The sequence below is a fragment of the Electrophorus electricus genome, chromosome 15 (genome assembly GCF_041902795.1).
Source record: "Electrophorus electricus isolate QZ-2024a chromosome 15, ASM4190279v1, whole genome shotgun sequence".
Taxonomy (NCBI): domain Eukaryota; kingdom Metazoa; phylum Chordata; class Actinopteri; order Gymnotiformes; family Gymnotidae; genus Electrophorus; species Electrophorus electricus.
Genome location: NC_137511.1, coordinates 11,499,621 through 11,511,401, shown reverse-complemented (window position 1 = coordinate 11,511,401; position 11,781 = coordinate 11,499,621). Strand labels below are relative to the sequence as shown.

The following is an 11,781-nucleotide window of genomic DNA, read 5'->3' as shown; positions in this document are numbered from 1 at the left end:
TACCCAGCGATGATGACACTGACTTCCTCAACATACTCAACATCTACTTCAACTGGTTTGAGGAGGCAAATACTACCACAATAACAAAAGCAACCTTCAGCAAGGATGATGAAGTACTCGGTCTTGACTCAGCTGACGTCCGGAGGACCATACGCAGGGTCAACCCTAGGAAAGCTGCAGGTCCTGACAACATACCAGGGTATGTGTTCAAGGAGTGTGCTGACCAACTGGCAGACATCCTCAGAGACATCTATAACATCTCCCTGAGCCAAGCCATTGTTCCTCAGTGCTTCAAGGCCACTACTATTGTGCCACTGCCAAAAAAGTCACTAGCATTAACGCTCAATGACTACCACGGCACTCACTCCTATCATGATGAAGTGCTTCAAAAAACTGGTGAAAGACCACATAATGTCAAGACTTCCTGCAACACTTGACCTGCTCCAGTTTGCATACCACCCTAACCGCTCCACTAATGATGCCATATCAGCAGTGCTTCCCCGAAGCCTGACCCATCTGGAGAATAAGAACAGTTATGTGCGGATGCTTTTCATTGTCATACCCCAACACTTGGTAAAGAAACTCAGCCAATTAGGCATTGGCACCCCATTGTGCAACTGGTTATTGGACTTCCTCTCAGACAGACCACAGACAGTACGAGTTGGAGTAAACACCTCTGAGACCATCATCATGAACACAGGAGTTCCCCGGGGCTGTGTGCTAAGCCCGCTCTTGCTCATCCTGATGACTCATGACTGTTGTGCCAAGTACAACTCGAATCACATCATCAAGTCTGCAGATGATACCACGGTAGTGGGCCTCATCAGCAATGACGACGTCTCGGCATACAAAGAGGAAGTAAATCAACTCGTCATCTGGTGCGACAATAACAACCTGTCACTGAATGTCAACAAGAGAAAGGAAATCATTGTTGACTTCAGGAGCACATGGTACATACTCCACTCACAATCCATGGTACTGCCGTAGAGTTAGTGAGAAGCATAAAGTTTCTAGGGTGCACATTACAGATGATCTGACATGGACTATACACACCACTTCCCCCATCAAAAAGGCACAGCTGCGCCTTCACTTCCTGCGAAGGATGAGGAGAGCAAACCTTCCATCTCCTATCCTCACAATGTTCTATAGAGGCACCATAGAGAGCGTTCTGACCAGCAGCCTCCCAGTCTGGTATGGCAGCTGCACCGCCTCAGAGCAGAGAGCGGTGAGGACAGCAGAGAAAATCATCAGAACCTCACTTCCATCCATACAAGGTCTATACCCGTCACACTGCCTCAGCAGAGCCTCCAAGATGGTCAGGGATCCCACCCATCCTGACCATACTTTGTGTAATAATTTTAATGTTCTCTCTGTGAGCACCTTATCAACATTTTCCAGTGCTAAGTTACAATACCGGTTACACTGTGCAATGATCACTGGAACAATGTCAATAGTTTCTATATACAATGTGCAGTATTTTATTCCTTGTACTAAAAAAAAAAATATATATATATATATATATATATATATATATATATATATATATATATATATATATATTTCTTGTGTATTTATACTGTGTCTTGTCTCGTGCACTTACCTTTATGTATAGTGTATATTTGTACATCGGCGTTTGGAGAAACGTAATCTCGTTCAGCTGTGCACTACTTGTTATATAGTCTGAATGACAATAAAGTTGACTTTGACTTTGATATTGTAGCCACACCTCCGCCACAGCCATGCATACATGGATTATGTTAGTAACTATATCCAGGAGGGGCAGATTCATTGAGGGCTAAAAAATAATTTGGTTTGGGCCATGTTTAAGGATGCATTAAGCTTATTGTCAGTAATAATATTACTCGCCATGAATGCGTTAGATGCCAACAATAGAATATTCAATAAACCTAATTTAATGCAAGTAATACTAGCGCTGTTAGCATCTAATGGACTCATCTTTACTCTAATGAGGTTATTAGCACAGGTATTCTTAAGTCTTTGAATTTGAGGCAGGTGAGTAACAGGCACAGTCTCAATGCTATGGTATTTAATATCCACAAAAAGGAAAGAAGAAAAATGAGAAAAATTATGTGTTCCGGTTAAAGCACTTACATGTTTGTCAGCATTACTTACCTGTCTATGGTCTATGTTCAATTATTCCAGTCAGTCTAGATCCTTTCAATGTTCTAGGACAGGATGAGGGAACCAAGGAAGCTGGGATGTAGTCCATCCTTCCAGTGAAAAGATGGTCACTCCCAGAATGAAGACCAGTTGTCTATGTAGGCTGTCGTTGCACCAACTCCAGAGCCAGCAGTAGAGTGCGCAGAGTCTGCAAAAAGGCCTCACTTACCCATCTGTATGTCAGAAGGTGTCCAGAGACTGACCCTGGCATCCATTATCCATTATCAAGGAAGTGCTCCTTGAGGACATTGCTATGATGGGAAGTGATGTCATTCGCTCCAACATGAAGGACCACGGTGCCAGTATTGTCATATCTGCTGATCACCGTGGGGCGTCGCCTGGTGACATCTAAAACACAAGCACCCAGAAAACAAGAATTATCTGCCTTGCCATGAGCTACTTTGAGATATCATAACAATGGAATCGTCAGTAACTAGAACAATGCCCTGACTGGGGCTGGAAGGGAGTTGAAGACATCAAACCAGTTTCTGAGAGGTAGAGCCAGCTGCGGTGGTGGTGAATATCTGGGGGCCACTCCGCCACACTGGCACTCCCAACCTATTCCAGGTGTGAGCATGAAGATTGCGATTTCTGGCATCTGCTGAGAAGGGAACGCAGGGGACAAAACAGCTATGAACAAGGCATCCCAGGCAGATTTGTGATGCATCTTCCATTCATGGAGCGAAGCTTGCTGTTCCAGGAGGGTCTTGATCTGCTGATCCAGCTGATGAAGTTCTTTGAGCAGCAACCGGAGTGGGCATTCTTTGGCAGACACTATTTCCTTAAAGTTTCAAAGGTAAATATGGGAGAACGAGGCAGTAATGGATACTTAATTGCAACAAATTAAACAACAGGAAAAAGCTAAATTTAAACTAGAAAAAAATATATATATTGAGAAATAACAAGCGAGTAATGAGTCAGAAAACAATTGTCGTAGTTCAAAAGATGAAATTCCCTCAGGGTTAAAGATGCTGTAGCAAGGGATTCCAAGAATCCCACTATATTATATGCAGAGTCATGAGCTGTGTAACGTTTGGTAGAATATGTTTCTCCCCTGGCCACAAAAATAACAAGGAATACTGTGCCTTGCTTCAGAAGGATATTGTTTCCCTCTGTTGTAGCCTATTGGGATAATGATATTATATTAAAATTTTGGTGCTTGTGTCATGACTGGCCTTTGCTAGCATCCTGTCTCTATGGTTACCCTGTCTCATGTCTTCCATGTTTTGGTTCTCCCTTTGTTACATTTTCTCTGCCCTTCATGAGTTTCACCTGTGTCTTGTTTAATTCTCATTAGAAAATGTACTTAAACCCTGTCTGTGCAGTCTCATCACTGGTCATTGTTATCCATGCAGCTATCATGTTTGCACTGCTGTCAGTTTAACAAATGGGTTTGTGATTTATTCCCCGCCATAAATGTGTATTTAATCAGTTTAAAAAAAAAAATTTTTTTAAAGCACCTACAAAATGGCTATCACTTTTAGAGAGACTGGAACACAGTACATGCATGAGAAAATGAAGAATTTGTCCTATGTATGAACATTTTAAGAGGCAGAAAAAGAGTCAACAAACATCACAGTATGTGAAGTTAGTTCTACTTGGTCCATGTGTCATTCAGACCACATTACAGTTTTGACAAATCACAGTCATTCTAGTCAGCAGGGATTCTAGAGTCTGTTGGGGCCCTAGGCAAAAATTCATAGGCCCCCCCTTAGGGAACTCAGGTCTTGTATCGTCATTGCAAACTTTGCACATTGCCACTGCAATAGTTTAAAGTGTGTCTGGCCTGGGGCCCCAAGCAGTTTCCTGCCTTGCCTGGTGGCAAGTGGCACCTTTGATTGTAGTGTGTGTGCTTTGGCCAGACAACTCATTCGCAGCCGAGTGCTTAACTGCCAGTTATAATAAAGTTTTATGAGATCTTTCTGATAAGCCAACATTGAGCAATATATATCCTGTGTGGTGAGATTAAATAAAAATTTGGATCTATGCTTTGGAAATGTGGTAGGATCTTATGTACTCAGGTCTTGACCACCTTGACCACTACCCAACTAAGAAAACCTGTTTTTCGGCTGGGTGAGCCTACACAAGTGAGGAAGAGACTGGTCACATGACTTAAAAAAAATAATGTTGAGAAGGGACTGAAGACTGCAAATTTAAAGAATTGTATAAAATGATAGCAAGTAAACAGAAACCAGCTCCACAGTGCCATGAACCAGTGTCTCAAAAACACTAAATGCATTTTATGCAAGATTTGAAAAAAATCTGAATTTCTCTAAATTCAATTTAAAACCTTAGGCAACTTGTTTAAATATCACTTTTCACACTGTATGACCTTGCATGGGTCACAGTATCATCCCATTATAATACAAATGATCTTACAGTGGTGTGGCAAAAGTATGCAATTCGTGGGCACTATACTCCTCATGAAAAAGACACAAACACACTTTACATCACAAAACACCCAGGTTTATTCTGTGAAAATACAAACTGAAATCATGTACATGATTTTTGGGAACTACCTTTACAACAAATATAATTGTGTAATGCTTAGAAGCCTCTCTATTACACAGTGTCTTAATATACTGTATTTTCACGCAACAACCAAAAAAATGGGTAGAATAAAATTTGTATACATCTGTTAAAATATTTTATTTAGGTATGTATGAAACTAATTATTTATTTGACTGTGGTTGACTGATTTAAAGATACTTTCAATAAACCTAAAATGTATGCATGGGGAAAAAAAACAAACAAACAAACAAACAAAAAATAAAACAGGAAACTGCCAGAATTACATGTACTGCCAAGGTAAAATTATATTTAACCATACTGATTTTCTCAGCCAGTTTGCACCTATGCTGTAGCTGTATGGAATGATCACAGCAGCTGACCTGTTAACTGAGTGTTTAGTAGATGCCACTTCTCGCTGGAGTGGGTTGTGGGGGTCCTCGTTTGGTCTCTGCATTGATGGCAACATGCTTGTGTTGTGGATGAGAGAGGCTAAGATGTCCCTGTAACCGAAGATGAAATGCCAAACAGACAGCCTACACTGACACTGACTGGAAAGTAATGGAAGTGGTGCAAAGTACTGCAGAGTAATCAATGACATAGGAAGGCAAAGACTCATGATAAATTTAATGAGGCCTATGATTAAAGCTATACAAAGCACATGTATGCTAAATAATATGATATGAATAATAAGATATGTTAGCTTATTTTAGCTTTTTAACAACAAATTTGTTTATTTTATTGCCTTTTATGTTTAGTTGCACACAATATTTATTTAAATTGTTTCCTCATTACCAAAATAAATAACATATTAATTAAAGATGTAAGATGTAATTTAAGATGTAAAAAAAAAAAAAAAAAAACATTTAATATGAAAGTATCACTATCTTTGTAAAATAACTCTGCCAAGCCACATTTATGCCATCAATGACTGAGCTGTGATTATGGTCAGTAATTCCTGGACAGATGAGATGATTTTCTTATAGTCCACCCAGGTTAGGCATGAAGAACATCCAAACTCATCTTGCCCTCATGCCAACCTGGAGGCTCTGACCAAACGAGGACCTGCAAGTGCCCACTCTGCAATACGTGGCATCAAATTCATGCCAGTCTGACCAAGACAGCTCAGTCATGATGGGGCTTGTGGCTTTTAAAGGGGAATTATTTTTATGTAAAGCTCTTAATTTAGAATCAGAAATTTATAATGCAAATAAATGGAATTAAAAATGAAAAATTATGATTATTGTTGCTGTCAATTTATCTATTACATATAAGACAGATGGTTTATATGCTATTAAGGAGTACATCACAGATCTAAGCCAGCATGCATTGTTACTGACTTTAATTCCTCTGAGTGGAATGTTTATTTCTATTTTATTCTTATCTAATGTATTTAAGGCAAAGATCTCTGATTACTTTGCGCCACATTTGCACACTGGATAGTTTGCTGAGAAGAAGCAAAATCTGCACATGCTGAGATCTCCCAGCTTTCACCTCTCACCTGTTTTTGCATTTATCTCTGTTCTCTTAAATCAGGACATTCTGGCCCCTTATCCATAGTTTACACATACAACTCAAACTCCTCTAGCGAAGTGCAGTGCTATGATTGTCTGCACTTATCTACATTATATACATTTGACTATATTCATATATAAAAATGTAACATTAACCATGTTCAAATACCAGTGTAATACTTACTGGGCAGCCAAAAAAATGTAGCTACATAAAACATGGAAATGTTAATGCATATAAATATAGTTGACTGCTATGATCCAGTTCAGTATGGGAAATAATAGTCAAAGTAGCCTGACTGATGTTTGTCAGCAATGCACATGATTTGTCCTCAATTCTCCTCTTCTGTCTCTCTGACTGGAAGGATAGGAGTGGTCGTAGGCTTGTACTGCATGGCCAGACTGTTTGTGTGAGCGATGTGTTGGTTTGGTGGATCTGACTGGTGTTTTTCTGGAGAGGCAATTCTCTGCTTCATCTGTGTACCAAGTCTTTTCTGCAAATGATGCAAAATGTAGAGAAAAAAGAAGCCCAAGGGCAGTGTGTATTAGGCTTATGTAGTGGATTTTTGAACTATGGCTATTTTGGTTTGTAAATAAACTTCACTCTGTTGCAGAATCACAATGGAACATTCAAATGCTTATTTTGAGAATCTTTCTGCCACATGCTGCTTTTCTGGGTATTCAGAAATTTTACAGAATTTTGTTATTTTTTTGAAGTTTTTTTTTTATTATCTGCCTTGCCATGAGCTACTTTGAGATAATTTTTGAAGACATTTTAGATATCAAGACAAGAAAACAGCAAAAGCAAAACTCCCAATGCATTTCTGTAAGCAACTCCTCATACCAGCACACAAGCGCACCTGAAAACAACCTTTTGTTTAAGCAAGACTGTATATCAAAGCATCAAGTCATGTTACTAAGCTAAAGAAAAAAACATGCATGGAGTATGAACTCATCAACAACAAACCATGTTAAAATAACAGTAGAAATAACAGCCAAAAGCAGGAAAAGCACTCAAACCCACATGCACTGCTGTGTATTTGATGTGAGCACTAATAACAAAAAGTGACTGGTTTTGGGCAGAAAGCGAAGGGTTAACAGAATCATGACGTTTGGCTGGCACTGCATGCTGTGGTTATCAGTTTTCCACTTCTAACCACTGGTGTTAGGAGACACTGGGGCAGGGCAGGACTTTCATGCATGGGAGTGATCATACCTGTTTCCTCTCTGCTCATCCTGGTTGCACTTTGGAGAAAAAGGCAAAATGTTAGTGTGATTTTAAGAGCAGTGTGTTCACTCGTAGAAATAATTTCATGCTGATTCGAAACTTTTCTTTCCAATATTCACATTGCACAACTATTCATGCTGCACAACACGTTGTGGCTTCTAAGCTTCCGATGCTCAGGGTTTGTCCTCAGTTTGTTCCAGCACTGGTCCTGAAATGCCCCAGCAGTGCACACACCAGTGGTGTTCCCTGCTCCAGCAGACCTAACTCTACAGTAACCAGCGCCTTGGTAATTAGCCGAGCAGATGGTTTAGGTGTTTAAGAGCAGAGAAAACACTGAGATGTTCAACACATGGGTATTCCAGAGCACATAGTTATTCCAGGATGGGGGGGGGGGGGGGGGGGGGACACTCAGGCTTTCCCATGACACAGAAAGCATTAACTCTCTGGGGTCCAGAGTTGTTGTTTTTTTGTTGTTGTTTAAATTATTATAAAGTTCTTTGTATATAGTGTTACATAGTCTATCCTAATAATTTAATTATCCTAGTGAGACCACATAAGACTAAATTATTAAGTCAAAGTCATGCGATCCTAGTTTAAGGCCTTAATGTCCTAAATGTTTTTGGATAAGTTGAAGAAGAGATGTGAATGTTTCAGAAGGAAGTCTTTAAGTATTGTAATAAAGGTGATACTGGAACATTATGAATAAATATAATCACCTATTAAAGAATCAGTTCTTTAGCAAGTTTAAGCACAAAAACACTGTTCAATGTGCTATTTATACACTGATTATATACCATTTTCAATGTAAATCACTAAAATACAATGTCAAAATTAAAAGAGAAACAATCTCAAAGTAGTAACTTTTAAAAAGTGTTGTGATTTACAACAAATCAGAGCTGAACACAAAAACCCTACTACCAAACAATATATAGGTAAGAAATTCCACACGTTCGAACCTGGATTTCATGTCAAATCTGTCGACATATGTTGTTTTAAGGTTGGTAAATTAGAGCCCATGTTTTCACAAAATTAAATATGTTGAGTTTTCTTATTCACTGGTTAAGATGCAAGAAGAAGCATATTATAGGAAAAAACAGGACCCACAATGATCATATGTGGTCTTCAACAAGTGGAAAAGGTTGCAAAACAAAGAGCCGAGCATTCCTTTATTCCAGAAAAAAGGTTTATTAGGCTTGCTTTTAAGATATTGAGTATAAATATTTCATCATAAAATCTGGAAGGTTTTCTATATATGATTTTTTAACATCCAGGAAATTAGAAACTTTGGTCCAGGAAATCTGATACATCCATGAATATGAGCAAATAATTCAGCAAGAAAGCAAACATGTTTCTTGGCATGTTTCTTAGCAATCAGTTGCACAAAGGATTATTCTGTCAGTGAGATTCTTGTGTAAAGAAGTCAAGATGCTTTTACTTGCAATTTCTGAGTTCTAATATTTGAGCTTTTTTTGACAGTACCACCCAAAAAGGCAGCTAATCTTTAATAACCTTCACAATACTGAAATCATATTTGAAGTGGCAAGAGGAGAACAGGAGCAAATTTTCCTCTTGTGCAAGAGAAAATTCAATTCGCAGAAGATACAGGAAAATATCTGAAAGTCCACTTACTAACCATAGCAACATCTCCATATTCGTTCAGCAACTGTTAAAAATAAACATGCGCATTTAATCATATGTTCAGAGTAAAGTATGCAAAGGAAACAAAGGAACAAATGTATGACACTAAGATTGAGAGTAAGGTTGAGATTGAGAAAGAGATTAAGACTGAGACTGAGGTTAATGGTCCATCTGAAGACAATGAGGAGCATGCAGAAGCCTTAGTCCTGGATAACAGCTGATGGTGGCAGCTAACCCGATGGCATGGACTGAATGAACTCATAACTGCTCCAGCATGACAAACACATACATCAGACTGCTGAAGTTAGTCATATTCAATCAATCAAAACATCACCAGTCTTATTAAAAACATTGTTCTGGCCTCAGAAACAGTGCAATAGTGTAGAAGGCAGTACTGATTGCTCCAGAAGAGTGGAAGTAATGATAGAAACTGAAATTAATAGCACTGCCTGTTTCTCGGGCAAGGCGACCATGAACTAGGTTGTCTGTGCTTGGATTATTCTTAAGGTTCTCACACACTGAGAAGGCAGTGATGTGTACAGAAGTACTGAAACATCATCAGTGTTCTTCATGTGTGGGAGATGCTAGAGCCCTCTGCCACAGCAAAGCCCTCAGTGCTGAATGGAGATCTACACAGTAGGCTGGTAAACAGTGGCATGAGTGGAGGTGTTGATTTAAAATGTGTTTTTCCCATGCCAGAAGAAACACAGGGCTATTATCCATAGGAATAGGAAAATAGAGTAACTTGATTTAATCAAGAAATGGACAGACAGAATCCCAAAAGTAATTTCATATTGATGAGATCACAAAGTGCAGTGTCAGTGCAAAATGGTTTCATCTCCCTTTGCACCGAAATTCAAACAGACATCAATGAAGGAAAAAATGTACCATCTGTGGTTATAGACAAACTTGCATTGTGGCAAAAAGAATAGGTAAGATGACACTTTCAAGAGGACACATATGATGTGGATGGCACTGTACAAACTTTCACATCAGATCATGTGATCATGAAGGAGGTTCTTTCTGCTATTCAGCAGCAGGAAGCCAGACAAACCAGGGAAGCACAGAGAGAGAGAGAAAGAGAGAGAGAGAGAAAGAGATTGAGAAAGGACAGAGAAAAGGAAAGTGAAAGAAAGACAGAGAAAGGGACAGAGGAAAAAGCAAGAATGTGTGAGAGGAAAAGGGAATATGAGTGTGTGTGTATGTGTGTGTGTGTTTGTGAGAGAGAGAGAGAGAGAGAGAGAGAGAGAGAGAGAGAGAGAGAGACAGTCAAGAAGAGAGAGTGCAGTGAGCATGAGCTTTTATTACACATACTTCTGCCTGTCCCGTGGCTCGCAGCTCTTTGGACGGCCGTTGCGTGGGCCTGTGCTTGCAGAGTTCTTTTTGCTCGAGCTGTAAGAGGAGTGGGAGGAGTGCGACAGCGTGGTGCATGACTGACCCGCAGTAGGGTCAAACTGCATTAGGCAGAAAACCATGTCTGTAGGTATCAGCTCCAAATCATATGGAGGGTTGGTGATTACAAACCTATGGCACAGGAGACAGAATGAGACAGAATGATAATGGATATAAAAGATGGAGGAATATATGTCTCTGTGTGTGTGTGTGCATGTGTGTGTGTGTGTGTGTGTGTGTGTGAGAAGAACATACACCAGGCACCTGGTATAGTTCGGTAAACTCCCTACCCACCCCACCCACCTACCTACCCGCCTGGGGCATTATAGGAAAATGAGGAAATAAGAATCCTCATTATGATGATTACAGTCACTGAAAATATGAATTGTTAAACATGTAATAATCATTATTCAAATAAGAATCATAATTAAAGTGTAACAAACATTCAATAACAATCATTATTAAAGTTAAATCCTCAAATCATTAAAATATACATAATTCAAGTAAGAATCATTATGATGACAATTATGTAAGCAGTGTGATGCAAATAGTAAACTCTGCAACATGAACACTGTAGTGTCAATATTGTGATGTAAACAGCACAGAGAAGCACCATTTAGATTCTATGTTGCTTTTAGATGGAACCATGCATCACAGAACCTCAGAACTGTAGACATTTTTAAATCAGTACTGAAAAGTGATCTATTTGATCTAGCTTTTAAGCAATCTTAAAACACTAGTTTTACCTCTCAGAGACAACACTGCACTTTAATCTTTATCTCTCATCGCCTAGCATTTATTTAATGTTATACACTTTTTAAATTTCAATTAAACTTTTATAGCTTTTCTTGTATATTTTCTATTTAAATGATCTTTGTTGTGATTATACAGATGTGAAATGTATGATATGTTTACTAAGATGCAAACAGTGATGTTAATCTGTTGTCAACACTGCGATGGGAACACTGTGATGCGAAAAGTGTGATATATTTGAACACTGTGATGTTTTTAAGAAACAGCACCTAGTGATCTTGCGTGAGCAGTACATGTGCAAATGTGACAAAGATCTTAACCAACACGTGTGTAATATTTAAACATGTGACATGCATGTGCAGGTGACTCACCGCTTCGTACACTCAGTCTCAGTGGTCCGGGGCATGTCCAGTAGTCGGTATATTCCAAAACACAGCATGTTGTAAGTTTTTATTGCCTTGCAAAATAAATCACCATATAAACCTCCTTCCTGTAAATAAAACAACAAACATGTATAACCATGTATAATAATAATATAATCTAAACACATATAATAGTAATTGTGTACAA

General features: G+C 38.9%; 1 pseudogene across 1 annotated transcript in view; it reads right to left on the bottom strand.

The window, feature by feature from the left end:
• Window positions 1-4,625: 4,625 nt before the first annotated feature.
• Window positions 4,626-11,781, bottom strand: part of LOC113589032 (calcium-activated potassium channel subunit alpha-1a-like) — an 87,749-nt pseudogene continuing 80,593 nt past the window's right edge. The window contains exons 29-32 of the transcript XR_014117179.1: window positions 11,583-11,701; window positions 10,381-10,590; window positions 7,417-7,445; window positions 4,626-6,694 (exon numbers count right to left, since the gene is read on the bottom strand). The product of XR_014117179.1 is annotated as a calcium-activated potassium channel subunit alpha-1a-like (transcript). The remainder of the gene's footprint in view (window positions 6,695-7,416; window positions 7,446-10,380; window positions 10,591-11,582; window positions 11,702-11,781) is intronic.